The sequence below is a fragment of the Epinephelus moara genome, chromosome 18 (assembly GCF_006386435.1).
Source record: "Epinephelus moara isolate mb chromosome 18, YSFRI_EMoa_1.0, whole genome shotgun sequence".
NCBI lineage: Eukaryota > Metazoa > Chordata > Actinopteri > Perciformes > Serranidae > Epinephelus > Epinephelus moara.
In genome coordinates, this window is record NC_065523.1 from 37,403,097 (window position 1) to 37,409,096 (window position 6,000).

Here is a 6,000-nt window from a genome sequence, read left to right on the forward strand (position 1 = left end):
CAAAATCCACAGTTTCATGGAGGTTTCCATGTTTACTAAATTCCTGAAGACCATGAACTCAACATTTTGATGTTTTGATAGTGAAGGCAGCAGCTGAGCTTCAGAGGGTTGTGTTGATCAGGTCTTTATTTCTTTATATATTCTTTTCTTTCCTGATATTTTTACGCTGATGTGCTCACTGTGATCTATTTACTCTCAGCTTGGTGTGACAATACTCCTGATGCATATTTCAGAATATATTACATATCATATTCTGTATTAAAATGGGCACAAAACGATGAGTAGTTTCACTTGTAACTGCTCCAAACAAATAAACGACTCTCTTGTCATGTGAGCGCTGCTCATTTTCACAGTGACTCAGTGGTTTTATTATCAGGACCAAACACTGACAGTTCTCCTGGGAGCTGCACGCTTTGTGGAAAGCCACTTGAGGGCAGTGTGTTTTTCTGGATGCTTCACACAGCAGCAGCTCTGCTTCACTTCCTGTTGAATCAAGTGACTCTCCAGTTTCACACAAACATTGCTTCATATGAAGTGTTAGCCCTGTAGGCATTTCTACAAATTTCCCTTTAAGTGCACACCGAACAAGAAGAGCTTTTCTAATCTCCTCTCCACCAACATGCAGTCAGAGCGAGGTGGTTTTGAAATGGAAAGAGATGCAAAATAAATGTAGGTATCAAAATGTTGCATTCAATGGGCAAAGTGTTTACTGAAATACTATGAGACTATTCCACAGCTACTACTAACAAATGTCTCTTACACACAGAGGTGGAAGTAACAAACCACCATAACAAAGTTGGGTTTTTTTGTGGACTTGTACTTTGTACTTAGTACTGGTATCACTGCTTCAGTACATTTCTAGTCACATCTGTTACAGAGTAAAAACAAAAGTCACATGACACAGAAGAAGCTGCAGGTCTGTTTCGGGGGTTTACGTTTCAGGGGGTGCGGCCCATTCTCATTCCAAAGTCATCAAAAACCATCGCTTTGTCAGAGATCTTGGCGTCAGACACCAAAGTCAAAAGCCATCTTTCACAGTGGTGTGATAGCTGCCATATGGCATCAGTTTGTAATGCGGCTGGACAGAACCTTTCGTGGTAGTTCGATACACCGCCAGTCAGAAGGACAGCCAGATGGCACCTGTTGTGGCAGTACGACATGTGGATGGGCAGCATCAGTTCCTAATGTGGCTGAATGGCACCTGTCACGGTGGTATGATACGCCGCTGGAAAGTCCCTATAAGGCTGATGGGAGGGGTGGTGCATAGCTCCAATAAGCCCAGGACTTTCACGCAGGAGCCCGGTGTTCACTTCCTGTATGACTGCAGAGCCAAACCATGTTTTTTTTCTAAACCTAACCAAGTGTATTTGTTGATGTCCTGAAGTTGGTTGCGGCATCCCAGATCATCAACAACAGACGCAGGAGGATAACTAGCGCATGATATGCAGACATATAGTCCACTGACTGAAGTGGCGATATGTGACGACTTTGGACGAAAATGTGTTGGGGATTGGGAGCAGTTTGAAACAGCGGTTGCGCTCAAGCCGGGGCTAGCATTTAGTGAACAATACAATTGCACAACTATAGGCCCGTTTCCACTGAAGAAGTTCCTGGTACTATTTGGGGGGCAGGAACTACTACAGGAACGTCCTCTCGCTCGGCCCTCTCAACCGCCGTGTCTCCACTGAGAGAGCGGAGTAGGAGGAAGGTTCCTGTAAAGTTACCGGGCTCTGGATGTGACGTAATCGTTGTGTGACCATTTTGACCGGGGCAACATAGGGACGCCTTTAGCCGTTAGCCGTTAGCGGTGTCTGTAATAACTCCGGTCACAGTCCGTGAAAAAAATATTTTTTCCAGCGGATGTCTTAGTTACAACATGATTGAGCTAACTGGAGCAGTTTCATGTTGTATCCGACAACGGGAGGCTTTTAACAGATGACGTCCTGATGTTAGCTTTGCTGCTGCTGTTAGCTGTCCCTGTCAGCTGATGCTTTCTAGACATCGTGATTTCCCAAAACTGAATAAATACCACACATAGCAACACAAAACTGCTTTGCTAGCTCAATCATGTTGTAACTAAGATATCCGCTGGAAAAAATATTTTTTTCACGGACCGTTTATTGAGTTATTGCAGACACCGCTAACAGCTAACGGTTAGCCTGGCTAATCTACGGTAACCATGTTATTTACAAAACGTCACATCCCGCCTTGAGTATATCCAATCAACACCAAGTAAACCCCAAGCCCCAGCCAGGAGATTTTCGGGGCCGTTCTGAGTACCTACTCCGAGGCAGGGACTTGTTTAGCCCCTGTAAAAGTTCCGGAACTCTGTCCTTCGGGGGTGGTTCATCTCCAAACGCAGCGCAGGGTGACCAGAATGCATTGAACAACTGCTACATAGACAGTGAATGGATAGCGTGGAAATGATGGATCTTGTTGAAGTCAAACACACCTACCAATAGTCTGAACAGCTGATAATGACAGCGTGAGTGAGCATTTCGGCATCTTTCTGGATTTAAAAAGGTCTGATTTTGGGGCAGTGTTGCAAAGATAAAAAAACGATGTTTTAAATCAGGGTCTAAAATCACTCCCAGGTTTTTAATTAGTTTTAACCAAAGGTTTAATATTTATGTGCAACATTTAGCTTCCTTGTATTGATATAATATTACCAGGCAAAATATTGCGATATTATACTGTATTGATTTTTTCCCCACCCCTCCTGAATGCACCTGAGCAGTTCTTCTTCTGCTGCTTCGTCTTTCATTGTCTTCCAAAGTTCTCCTCTTCCTTCAGAGTACAGCAGGTTGCAGTGTTTGCTTTATCTCAACCTGCCCCTGTCTTGTTTCCCTGTTTGACTGAGCGATAAAATGTGCGATCATGTGCACATGTACTAATTTCTCTTAGAACCCAGAGAAAGTACCATAAAAGAGTTTCACTGCTTTATTACCATACCACACATCAAACACACACAGACAGAGAGAAGGAGAACAGGAGTGTCTTTGAGTGTCGTAGATAAAAAGCTGTAAGAAGCTCATGAATCTACAGTTTCCTCCCTTGGACAAATATTGAATCGTGTCTCAAACCAACTGTTCCTGTCGAACAATGCCAGAAGAAAGACACAGAGAGAGAGGTAGAAGGGGGGGTGGGGACGTGGGGAGGTGCAGGTAAAGTCTCTAAAATGAAGTGTTTATACATCAAACGTTCGTGTTAACACAGCTCCGGGGTAGTGAGCTGCTTTTGCATTAACGGAGACAGATTTATAAATACACTCTCACTACCATATGGGCTACTCTTCAGTGTTCTTACATAACTCACTGGATATGTGGAGGAGGCAGGGAGCAGCATCCAAGCACTGCACACTGCCCACACACACACACACACACACACACACACACACACACACACACACACACACACACACACACACACAATGGAGAGGAGAGTGGAGTTAAAAATCTGGAGGAGGTTGGACAGAGAAGAAGATAAGTTAGATGCCGCAGTTGGAAGTCAGGGTCAAACTCACTTTTATGAGCTCTTCTCTCTGTAATTGTCACAGAATATTTTACATTCATTGTATGTGGGATTTATGCAGCTTTGTGAAGAGACTGAATCCTTAAAAAGGCATTACATATTCCAAATATGCAAACGTTGATACCAATATAATGTCTGTAGCTGCTGTAAATATGAAACTTAGGCTGTTTGGTTCAGTTCAATCAAACTCAAGTTCATTTGGGCAGGTGTGAACACAGCAATCACACTCAGGTGTGAACACACCAAAACAACCAGACTGAGACCTTCTTGAAGAGGTGGTCTCAGTCCGGTTCCAAAGGAACTCTGGTGCAGTTGGTTTGTGGTGAGAAGGTGTTCCGACCTGGATGTGAAGCAACTGCAGTCACATGACACATTGTTTGGGTTAAACATGAGCATGTTACAGTCCTGGAGGATTATTAATGTGCACCTCCTCCTGTACTGCCTTAATATGCACATTCAGCACATCCAATGCATCAAAACATTGTTTTCTAGTTGGAGCCGCGCCTCGTTTTCAAACTGTATGGTTTGACTAAAATGAACAATGACAGCAATATAGTCCACGATGAGCAGCGCTAAAATCAACCTGCGTAGTTGTCCCTCCATTGTGACATTAGAAAGTGTCACATTTATCTTGCAAGTGTACTCTTCTTCAACGTTTGCTTTACTTCCTGGATTTTTCCCACATGGAAATTCTGACCAATCAAGAGCAGCTTTCTCACACAAGGCATTTGATCTGGTCCTCTTGTAAATGCTGCCGTGAGAACACGAACCAACTCTAGGCAGTTACACAACTTTGGAACAACATGAGTCCCTGATTCAGACCAAAGGAAACGACTATAGGGCTGACAGCAGCCTTAACTACACCCAGCAGACAACTATGCTACAGATGACACCAGCCCAAGGCCAAGGGGGGCCCATCAAAAGGTCTGTGTTTGACCCTTAAATGTGAAATTTACTAACTGAAAACGTATATCACTAACAACACATAGAACTTGTGTTGTTAGTGATATACGTTTAAAAGTGTTACTGAATGATGTATCAATGCATTTCCAGCAAATATTGAAATACTAAAGAGTCTCAATGAAATATGTGCCATGTCACATGTTTAGCGTAAACTGTCACATGACCAGAGCTGCTTACTTCCTGGTTCCACCATGAGACGAGGATGGCTGCATCAAAGCTCCCAAACATTTTATCTTTAAGGTGTCTAGTATTGATATGTGCATTTGCAATTACTCAACTTTGTTCAGTGTAGTCACAGAGTTAGTCAACATGTTGACAGCAACAATAGTGACCGGCGGGACAAAACAGTGCATCTAAATGTAGATGTACTCAAACACATATATAGTTCTTGTTCTACCAAACCTTCTACTCTTTTTTTTTTTAAGGTTCACTTTGAGTGAAGTTCTGGATATGTGGGATCTAGGGGACCGCCGAGACGATGCCCCTCAAAATAAAAGAAAATGCTGTCTTGAGTGATTGTGATTGCGATGGGTCAGATATAGACCGTGAGGGTGAGACAGGCCATTTGATAGCCAGGCTATTGAATTCATATGCTGAACTTTCGCAAACTGATCATGACAGGAACAAATTTATCAGTGATTAAGACCTCCCCCTCCAGCCCGTTCTCATCCCAAAGTCGTGGAATACCTTCACTTTGTCAATGACTTTGGCGTAAGACACCTGACGCCAAAAGCCACCTTTCGCAGCAGTATGATATGCAGCCAGGCGGCGTCGGTATGTAACATGGCCGGACATAACTTTTGCTGTTTTCATGGTTGCCAGGACGGCACCTATTGGGGCGGTATGAAACACTGCTGGACGGGCTCAGGTTGAAATGCTGCCGTATAGGGCGGTGAGAGGGGAGGTAGATGGGTCCAACAAACCCACACTTGGACCCAGGTGTCCAGTGTTTTCTTCCTGAATGCCAAACCAAGATGTTTTTTCTAAACCTAACCAAGTGCTTTTGATGACGTTCCGGTGTTGGCAGCGTGTTCTGGAATGTCAACAGCAGATGCAGAGGTATACCCAGGCCACTGATAAAGTGGCGATATACACATGTATAAGGGTTTTTGATATGTTCTGACATATCTGATGAAGGCATGGACTAAAAGGAGTGATTGATTTCTTTTTTGTGGAGTACCATGTTTAAGTTTGTACTTGCATTCTACAGGGACCTTGTAGACATTCAACAACACCATCAGGTACAGGGACTTTTAAAAACAGGGTGATATAAAGGAAGATCTAAGATATCCGCGTCTCTGCTACATTAATATCACCACATAACCAAGCTAAGTCTTGTTATGGGAATGAAAGACAGATGGGAATGTCAGACTTTATTTTGGTCATAAACCGAAGAACTGGACACATCAACACGTTGACCTGATGATGGAGCGAAGGGATCGCCAAACACGCCAAACCAACTGTAAATAAACAGTGTAGGCTATGGCTAGGCTTCTCTCTAATCAC